An 11,203-nucleotide genomic window follows, 5' to 3' on the forward strand; every position below is an offset into this window, starting at 1 on the left:
GATAATTTGGTAATTTACTAGTCTACGTTGTGACAATTTGCCGGGTAAAATGTTCTTAAAATTGGATTAGAAAAAGAACAAAATCGAATTTTCGAAAAACCGTTTCGAGGTGCACACCCCCAAGCTACGAACTAATTATGTGCCAAATTTCGTGAAAATCGGCCGAACGATTTAGGCGCTATGCGCGTCACAGAGAGACATCTGGACAGATATCCAGATAAACTTTGAACTTTATTATTAGTAAAGGATTAAAGATTGGTATTTTTTAAATGAAGTTTACCTGCCACGTGTGGGGCACACTTTTGGACAACAGCTTCAGCGTTCTTGATCCTAAAACATATCCTTTGATTTTGCTGTTGAAAATATATTGCATGTATACTACTTTGCTTTCTCACTAATTACTTTCTAGTAATAATTTCAAAAAGATACAAGTAGTGGACCATAACACAGGAAATCAGATATTTCGTCCCACACGTGACAGCTCTATATTTTACGTCAAAAGTTATATTTAAAAAACGTAACAGAGATTTTTTTTTAAACCTAAGAAACTACACACCACGTATCAATTCTTAGGCAAAAAAAATTGGCCTATTACACATTTTGAAGCGAAATATAGATCTGCGACGTGCGGAACAAGATGTCTTCTTTTTCGTGGAATGACCTACGAGATGAGAATCAATCGTAAGGAAGCTAGTAAGTTAACTTTGTGTAGAGTTGTAAACCAGTCATAAAATGACGAGTGCAAATTTCCATTTCATTCCATTTGTAGAAACAAGAAACTCAACGAGCGAGGTTCTATCGCGATTCGTGATTGCGAAAAACATAATCTGAATTCAAGACGGCAAAATTCAAATGTTCTTTCCTTCAATTCAATTTGATTTAATTTATATTTTCAAACAGTTTCGCAATTTAAGACCTTCCGAATAATAATTGGATACTTGAATATAACTTTGAAAAAATCAATATTCCAAACCATTTCAGTGTCAGAGGGACGCAAAATAGCACGGAAGAGAAAAACGACCCTTCTCCTTTTTAAGAAGATAAAAGTCCTGCGTTATGATTAAAAATTTTCAAAAGTATGTCCTGGCATCACGTCGAAATGCCATTGTACATGCTTGTTCTTTATTTCACAAAGCAGCCCTCCAAAAAAGACGAAGAAATGTGACGTCACAATAAAAATCAAAATATATTAAATCTCGGTTAAAGCAAAGGGAACTGATATTCTTTTCTGCCCATCCCCCTCTCTTCCCTTTGAAACGGCAAATTAAGGGAGAGTTATTTTGAGCGCCGCGCACATAGTTCAAATTCCTCCTTCAAAACTTTAGACAACCGCAAAGTAAAAATAGGATTGGGGGAAGAGGGAAAAAGAAGGGAAAAAAAACGAACACACTCTTTCCCGTTGCCACCCTGCGTGGAAAATTTTCCGAAAAATAATGCGCCGGCTGAAGAAGAAAAAAGAAAACCTTCATTTATATTCTGCAATGCGTTCTCCAAAGGAAAAAATAATAATGATAAAACCAAGAAAGGAAGGGAAAAAACATAGTCCAAGAGATGCTTTGGGGGAACTGGGCAGACATAGGGGTAAACAAAAATAAGGAACAAAAGAGGGGAAAAAAGGTAGGAATTAATTTCATATTAGAGGACGTCATTTGAAATTCGAATTATGGCAGCTCTGGCGCGATAGCTTGTTAAAATTTAATTTCGATTGTTCGTGGTCGCCTTTTGCCACTTCAGGGCTGTTATGAACCGGGAGAAAAAATTCAACTCAATACATAGAAGAAATTAAATGCTTAGCGGTTTCTTCTGTATTTATTTCTAAATGCATATCATATGCGTTGTAGATAAAATTTAAATTTAACTGCTGTAACATATATTTTCAACATGAAATCTCTCAAGAAATTTCTATAAGCTGTTCAGTCATTCAAAGTGAGTTTGAGTCATATCGGTTAAGTTTTGTGCCTCTTCAAAATTTTTTAGTGAATTTCACTCAAAAATAAATAAATAAATAATAAATAGATGAATAAATATATAAATGAATAAAAAGTAAATATTAATAATAATAATAATAATACACTAAAAATAACAACAACAATAATTATTATTATTATAAAGAAAAAATTAGAAAGCCCAGTGCTGCATTCTTCCAGCAATAAAGTCTTGGACTGCGTTTTCTACTCTTTATTTTACAAATAATAATAATAATAATAATAATAATAAATAAATAAATAAATAAACGCTGGAAATATTGTATTGTATACAACTCCTAGCATTATTCAATCAGTCAGAAAGTACTGCTTGGAAGCAATTTTTGAAGTTGCTGGAAGTGCACTTCCTGTATTGTTATCTTCTGTGCAACTAAGCTTAGAACTCTTGTGGAGTTATGAAATACAAAGGGGGAGTTTCAAACGTTTATAAATTTTACTTTCCTGCTTTTAAGTGGCAATACTTATACTAAAATAATTAATTTTTGCATTCCATTTCTGGTGTGGTTCAAAGTGGCTCTAGACGGCATTATACCTTTAAATACTCTAATGATTGATTCAAAATTTAACTTTAATTGATTGAATTATTCAACTAAGTAGGGCAACTGGCCATGTGCTATATATGATCTCATTCCGTACTTCTCAATTTCAAAATCGAGAACATCACTGTAAACAAGGTAGAAACTCGTTTATCCGGCTTCGTTTATGCAGAACTCCGGTTTATCCGGACCAAATTTATACAGTTAAAAAAATGTATATTCACTTAAATAATAATTTTAAATTAAGATTGCATGAACGCAACTATCAACACTCGAAATACTCGGGTTTTGTTTTGATTAAACATACAACTTCGACATAGAGCGTACAATAAAGTACAGTACTAATTTAACAATCAATATGGCACATTAGGAGCTTCAGTGCAACAACACTGCAGTTGAAGTGGTGATGGCAAATGAAAAAGTATTTGCTATAAACTGTACTGTGTAGTTTTGTTTACAAAACATTGGTGTTTTTGCTGTAATAAATCCGGATTTTCTTTTATCCGGATTTATTCGATCCCAATTAGTCCGGATAAATGAGGTTGTACTGTACTATGTGTTTTCATCTATGTTCTATGTGTTTCATATGTGACAGTTTTAGAGTTAAATTGCTCAGTATCCATGAATCATTTTTAACTTGTACTAACAAACTCATCACCAATATAGCGACGCTCATTTTTCTCGTACGAGGAGTGAAATTAATGGCAGAGCTGTATTGTCCGTTTTCACGAGAATGCACTTCGCCACGCCTCCTCGAACGCAGAGTTCCATTTTACGCTGGGGCGATCGGTAAGCAATCCACGCGCTTCTAAAGGAGACAAACAGACTGGCTAAACTTGGGCGTGCTTTTTAATGTGCAAAAAAAGTCTTAGTGTCCTTTACATCACTTGCTTCACTTGTCTGTTGTCAATTGAATTATTCTAACTTTTTTAAAAAGTGCTGCTTTTACAACAAAATGCTATGATCCGATTATAAATTTTACCGAAAACCGCGAAATAGAAACATCGGACACCATGTGACGAGGGAGGAGTCAAGTGCCTTCTCGTGGAAAACGGACAATACCAGAACTGCAAAACATACACATTTGAATCTGAAATTAATTTCAATTAGTCTATTTTGACTGTGCTGAGAGTACTTAAGTTTAAGAATTTTAAATGTTATTAGGGAGGAACCTCTTTTAGGAGTTCAAAAAAAAAAACGTTGAATTTTCTGATTATGTACCAAAACGTATATTGATTTATACTACGTGCTGCAAAAAATAAATAAATAAGTAAATAAATAAAAAAGTCGCAATCCTAAGACTGGTTTGAATTCCGTAAAAGTCGTTTCTTTGCTAGCGCAGTGTCAAGACGAGGAAAACAACTTGTCCTCGCTACATAATCTTGCCTGCCAAAGTGTTCTACTATTACATACATAGTAGCGAAACAGTCCATGCGCTATATATGATCTCATTTAGTACTTCTTAATTTTTAAATTGAAGACATGCTGTAAATACAGTAGAAACTCGTTTATCCGGTCCCCGTTTGTGCAGAACTCCGGTTTATCCGGACAAAATTTATAGAGTCAAAAAATTTATATTTACTTAAATAATAATTTTAAATTAAGATGGCACAAACTTTACACATATTAATAAGGTAAAAAATAAAGATGATGAACCATGTTCGTTAATTAATGTCTCTAATTAATTCGTTGAATTAATTAATTTTGATAAAATTGGGTATACTTAGTATGCCTTTCTCCATGAACACAAAAATGATTCCCTCGTCTTATTTATTTTACAGTGGGATGAAATTAAGTAACGTAGATTTTCAATATTTTATTATGAAATCATAATGCTTAAGGTGAACTTTTAGAGAGATTGTACATGTTTACGAAACACGCATTTTATTGAAGAACATGCGCATGTCGAATAATCTTAGTTAGTGATAGAAAGTGAAAAGGTTTCGAAAGTTTTAGAGGTTGAAAAATCAAAACCAGGTCACATTGAAAAGAAAAAGTTGCTCTTTAGTACTTTTTTATCATAAAAATATTCAGTAAACCAATTTTTATCAAAATCTAAAAGACTGTTCTCAATTGTTATCATTCAAATTCTATCAGCTCCCAATTAACCTTATTCCGACTCTAAAATTGGAATACAGTCGCGTTCCGACTTACTCGAGGAATGTGTTTCCAAGACCCCTCGCGTTAGTCGAAATTTTCGCGTTGTGGAAAAGGGTATGTGTAAAAACTTTTAAACATATCCAATTATTTTATATATTTGTAAATGCCACCTCAAACTGTTAAAAATTATTTCTTAACTATGCATTACTGTTTCTTACATGAAAACTGAATTTTATTCATATTTTAAATTATAAAAAACTGTTTTATTCAACATAAAATGCTGCTAAGATGCACCAAAAAAAAAAAAAAAAAAAAAGATCAATGGGAAAGAAAGACGTAAAATAAACCAGTACGGTACGTACAGTATGTAGTAAGAAAAACAAATGATCGATAGTTTTACTGTAGAAAAGATCCAGTAACGATATTTGTAACTTAAAAAATGAAGATGATGGTGGTTTATGCTGTGTGATCAAACCGTTACTTATATATTCTTAAATAAACAATACAGTTGCTTCATTAGTTCTTTTACGACGTTTTTACATGGCAACACCCCTCTTCCTGGTTTCTTAAGATTCACAATACAAGAGCAGTTTCCATTTTTATAAATTTTGGAGAACTTTTACGGATTTCCTTTTTCTTAACTTTTAATTGTACATATGGACGGTTCACTCATACCTAATTGTCGTGCTACCTTCGACACATTTTATAGTTGTTCTAGCACATAATCTTTAGCTTTTCTTTAATTGTCAGAAATTTTCTCTTTTCCTTTCGATCTTCACAAGATGAAACATCGCTCTTAGGTGTCATTATATTTCAACAACTTTCACATTTAGAATGAAAAAAATGGAAAATGAGGAGTAGTTATTTGTATAGCAATGTATTTGACTAGTACGGTGTGGGAACTTCCGCTCTCAGTGATGCTAAAGGGATGAAGGTCCATTCACGAAAAAAAGAAGAAAAAATTAGTAGTTAATAACAAAGCCGATACTTACAGACCGCAATTCCCTTCCGAAAATTTTCGTGTTACGGACGAGAAATTTATGTTATGTCTAAAATTCTTTAATGGTGAAAAAAACTCGCATTATAGCCATTTCGCGTAAGACGTATCGCGTTGTAGCTGGAGTCGACTATACATAAAAATGTGTGTGTCTGTGTTTTTTTTCAATGGATGTTGTAAAAACGATTATGCTAGGATGCACATGTGCGCTATTTGGCACACATATGTTATAGATGTTTTGATCAATTACTACCTGAAACAATCAAAATATCTGTTGCTACAAAGATTCTAGAAGTGCCACTCTTTTTTAGTCAACTTGAACGTACCATGATGTACTTCTCAAACAAACCGCAACTAGTTTGAGTATAGCTAAAGATATTAGCTCGAAGAAAGGTAAGTGGATAACACAAAATTTAGCTGATCTTCCGAAGATTATAGGATAAGTAGGAACGCTAAGTGCCAAGCTTTACTCGGTTGATTTCATTTGAAACTCTCATATAATTCCATCGAAAAAAGGGTTCCTTGTAATCTGAAAACAAATATCAGCAGTAGCGTGGAAAATCTTTGATGTAATAACGTTGTTTTTTAATTCATTTTCTTATTACATAAGGTAAATCTTCGCATGGAAAAACTTACTTTTTCCATGATGATCACTTTGTAAATGTAGTAGTTTTCAGTGAATATTTACGCGGAAAGTTGTACCGGAAGTTGCGCGGAAGTTTGTGGTGTTACTGTGATTTTCACTTCGGAATTCTTGCCCAAGAAGTTTATGTTACTATAACCAAGAAGTGCAGCTTCCTTTTTTGACCAGAACCATTAGGGTGGAAGTCCGACTTTGCTCAGACATCACATATCATCTATCTACAGGTAGACATTTTAGATCCTGATTCAGTATCTTTGGAAGTATGGATTTGTAATTGGGGCTTGCGAAAAATTTTGTAACAACGACAGATTTAACGTACATCAGTCAGCATTAGCATACACGGAGGGTCTTCGAGCGGCCAAGATCGACCCCTGGATCCTACAGTCACGAGCCTAACCAATCGAAAGACCTCGGCAAACCCAGGGGAGTCCGAATTTTAATTTTTAGGAGGGCGGGAATCTCAACTTGCCAAATGGAACTCCAAATTTAGTCGAATGATGATAATTTTGCCGAATGGAAAGAACTCCAAATTTTTCTGTTCGATGATAATTTTGTTGAATCGTCAGACAAAAAATTGCCAAATGAGGAAATTCGGGAGATCACAGTGACCTCCCATCGGGGTGCCCTTGGGCCCCTCCTATTTGTGTTTTAGTGTCGCAACTATCCGTCGTGTTGATTCAATCAAAGTTCGTCACATCAAGAATCCACAATATATAATAAGAATACTGTGAAAACTAGGTTGATTCAACTAATTAATTATGTACACCCAGGAAAATATCTAAAACATTTAATTATAATAATCTTCATACGGGCCGGATTAAGTGCTCGCTGTCTAATGGAATAAGCTCTTTTTGGGGTAAAATGCAATATTAAAAGGTTCTCTCCGCATTATCTCAAAATAAACGTGCGTAAGACGTTTGACTAAAACAAAACCAGTCAAGTCAATATGAAAGCCAGGGCTGTTGTCAGGTCGTTAAAGAATCCGCCGAGTAATCGGCTTTCAAAGTGACACCTTCTTAACAGCCGTCAGATCCGACGACAAATTATTTTTAGGAATTTAACCTCCCGTCAAAATTACGCCTTGCCGCGGTTTTAATTATGCATTCAGTCCGTGAATAAGTTTGTTACAGGAACAGTGCTAGCTGTCGAAGATGTTGAACACAAAAGCAAATAATGTCATAGCGGAGGACGATTCTTTTCCGATAATGGCACGCTGAAGCAACAACAAAGGAAACTTTTCCCGCCAAAACCATCTCCGGAGAGTTGCCAGATTTATGACACGCTGTCAATAAGTCTTTGTGATTTCTTTGGCGCCATCTAGCGGGTTTTGGTTAATGACTCCAGCGTTCAACCGGTGGTAATGTCTTTTCCGCAACAAAAGACAATGGGCTCTCTTTTCTTGAGTTTCAAACCTCTCGCAATTTTCTCTCTTTTCCCCCGCCGGTGGAACAGATTAAAGTTAATTACAGGCCGATCTACATGTGTCAAGCTGCGCACCGAACTGACTTAATTACCCCACACTTATGAATATTTCATGTTCTGCTGAAAAAGGACTCAAAACCCCTTACACTCGGAAAGACGAATTAATTAGTTGGGGAGTTTGGGAGAAGTGTAAAGATAGAAAATCACCTTACAGGTGTCCGCTGGCTCGAGCGTGTTCGGGGATTTCAGGCACGCACTCCCGAAACTTTTGATGTGCCTCCGCTTTATTTCATTTTCGCGGGGGGTGCCGATTATCACGGAGAAAGAATTTATTGAATTTTTATACGAAACAAATTCTGCGCACAAAGAGCTCTTCTCTTGCGGTGCTGCCCTGATTTAGGCGAATACATTTCGAAAAACTGCCAGGGTTACGTTCCTGAAATATCGAATCCGTACTTATACGTGCAAATTTCGATTATTTGTATCGCTCTTTATCAAGTGGAGGGAAAACTCCAAAATAAATGAGGGTGTAACTGTATACTCTGTACCGAAAATTTGTAGGACTTTTTCGGTTTAAGGAACCATCAAGCTGTGGCACACTCACTCGCAATATTTCAGTAATCAGTTAAGTTATTTAGATCAGTTAAAGCAAAACATTAAGAAAGAAAAGAACAAGACTAATTCATGTGGAAAAAAAGGTTCTGAAATCTACATATTTTGCAGCTTGTGTTGAAATAAACAAACCTAGCTTGATATTTTTTTTCTTTTTTTCGCTTCCTCTCTCGCTCTCTTTTGCATAATTTTATTACATATTGTTTCTAGTGTTTCAAAGAAAGAATATAGAATGCATAGATGGTATTTACCGAAATGTATATGGTTTAACTAAACCTACTTAGTTTTCGTATACAGCTTTTCTTGAAAATCCGAGATCGTATTTTTTGTTGCATCTCCCCTATTTCATAATAGATGGCTCCATCTATGCTCTGAATGAACTTTACTTTCACTTTCACTTTGCCCGTCATTATGTATTATGTTCTCTTGTCTTCATGTGCTCGAAAAGTGAATAAAATCTTTTAAGAATATATCTTTGGTCCTCAGGAAAAAAAAATCCAAAATTACGACCCTACTCGTGTTTTGACAGTTTTGGCGTGTTCCAACAAATTTGTAAATTTGTACTTGATTTATATTTTTTCAGTATTTAATTTGTGTATTTTACTTTCAATTGAATATAAAAAACTTTATAGATTTATTTCGTGCATTACTTCTTAAAAGAAATGTTTTATTTTCTAGAAATCCTTTGCAGTCGTGCTTTTGTTGGGCAAAAAAAGAACTTTAAAAAAAAGCATCTTTGGTCCTCACTGGAATAATCCAAACTGGAATAGCCAAAACTAAGAACAATTAATTTCAATTGAACATTAAGTTTTTATCGATCAATTTTGTGCATTAATTATTTAATAAATTTTTATTTTTTTTAGAAATTTAAATTTATATTTTGAAGTTTAGTTTTGTGGGCGGAGTATGTTGCATCCCTCTATTACATAACAGATAGCACTATTAGCACTCTGAATGAATGTAACCCTTTACTTTCACTTTTACTTTATATGCCGTTACGTGTTGTGTTCTGTTATCCTCTTGTACTCTAAGTGTGAATTAAAAAAATCTTTGATTCTCACTGGAGAAATCCAAACATTCGACCCTATACGTATTCCAACATTTTCAATTACTTTGACATAGAACTTCAATATGCTCATCTGCAAAAACGAAAAACTACGATTGATAATTTCCTCATAGGAAACTTACATAATTTTCCCATGATTTTCATCAAGATTAAAGTATGATATTCAAACGTAACTATCATGTAATTTTTTCTATGTTCTCTGAGAGAATTTTGTACAGGTATTTGTTTGGTAATGGTATGCTATGATATTTAGATTATTTTTTTAAAAAAATCTGTAAACAAGTTCCAATGAACTCGTAACATATATTGTACTTTATGAAAAACACATTTTAATAGAGATTTTTATTTTTATTTAGGTAGCTTGAGCTGAAAACAAAAGTAGAACAATTGCAGTCCTCCTAATTTGGAATAATTGATGCAAGTTTGAAACCATTACCTGTGTGTATTGAAAGAAGATATGGAATTTTCTTCATTCATAATTATAAGAGAATCAACTGAAATCACATTAAATGCTACTTATATATTCAATGTTATTTTTTCTTGATTAATTCAATTGGTTTTATTCCCATAATTTTTATACTTATTGTATTGTAGTTTTAAACGAGAATTTAACAGAACCTTTACCATATAATTTCCTATATTTGGAATTATGGGAATTTGTGTTGCATATTAACTTGGATTATTTTATTTATCATTTTGGAATAAAGATATTACGATTAATTTTAGCATTCAACGAGACGAGATTTTACAAATCAAGTCTCCTGCTGGAACATGATTCACTTTTTAGAGTGCAAAGCAAAATCTTTATGTTGTATTAATCTTAAAAAATATTAACTCTCAAAAACTAGAAAAAAAATGCATAAACAACACAAGTTTCGGGGCGTATCATTTGCTTCTTGAAAACAATGTTTCGTGGCAAATGATTTATTTTTACGCTGCCTATACAATTGGAGAAGTCCCATATAATGCTCAGAATTAGTTAAACTTGCATGTTGGGGGGGGGGGGGGGGGGTAAAAACGCAATGTCAATGTTTTAACTTTAGATCGTTTCCTACTCTTTGTTTAAATTCTGTCCCTCAAAGTCAGACTAACGTAAGACACATTAACACTATTCTTCAAGAGAGCGTACAAACATTTGTCTGGTGAATGCAAATGTTGAGACTCGCTCGCTAATATCAGTGGGTAAATAATTATAAAGGAAATTTCTTTGAACAATAACGTAGTTATGGCTCAGTGCATAATACGATTCTACAAACAATGCAGTAATAATCTGAAAATCGCCATTTTTGGACACGTTAGCCTAGCTTTTACACTGAGCCACAGAATTGAGAGATGAAGTTTTGTGCCCCACATCCAACACTATACTTACTTTAGAATAACTGAAGATATGACACTCAATACGAGTTTAATCACGAGTTCAGCAATTTTCAGTGTAAGCAAAAATTGTTTCTCATATACGCACACGAACAAGCAGCAAATGAATTTTTTTTCTAACTCATCTTAGTTGAAGTAATGAGACTTTTCAAAACATTTTGCTAAAACAGAATGCTGGAACAAGTTGCTGTTGTTTATACAAGTAAGCGTTTGGTTCTTTTGATTGAGTTTACACTGCATTAAACCCTTCTTGTATGCCAAAAGTATCACTATTTCTAGCTATTAAGTACTGGGATGAACTTAAATGCAAACCAACTCTTTCTTGCAGACAGAAAGATGTAGACGCAAAACTAATCTCAAAAGCGCAAAAAATGAAAGAAACAAAAAAAAATGCAAGAAATTGGATCATGGGAGATAGAAAGCACACCGCGCACAAAGGAGCTGCTATTCTCCCTAAGCGATTTCAAG

General features: G+C 33.9%; 1 long non-coding RNA gene across 1 annotated transcript in view; it reads left to right on the top strand.

Annotated features, from left to right (window-relative positions):
• LOC129224632 (uncharacterized) overlaps positions 1-9,986 on the top strand; it is a 134,710-nt gene extending 124,724 nt beyond the window's left edge. Inside the window, exon 5 of the long non-coding RNA XR_008580701.1 lies at positions 9,718-9,986. This is a non-coding gene — a long non-coding RNA (uncharacterized LOC129224632). The remainder of the gene's footprint in view (positions 1-9,717) is intronic.
• The last annotated feature ends 1,217 nt before the right edge of the window (positions 9,987-11,203 follow it).

The sequence above is a fragment of the Uloborus diversus genome, chromosome 6, assembly GCF_026930045.1.
Source record: "Uloborus diversus isolate 005 chromosome 6, Udiv.v.3.1, whole genome shotgun sequence".
In the NCBI taxonomy this organism is placed as follows: domain Eukaryota; kingdom Metazoa; phylum Arthropoda; class Arachnida; order Araneae; family Uloboridae; genus Uloborus; species Uloborus diversus.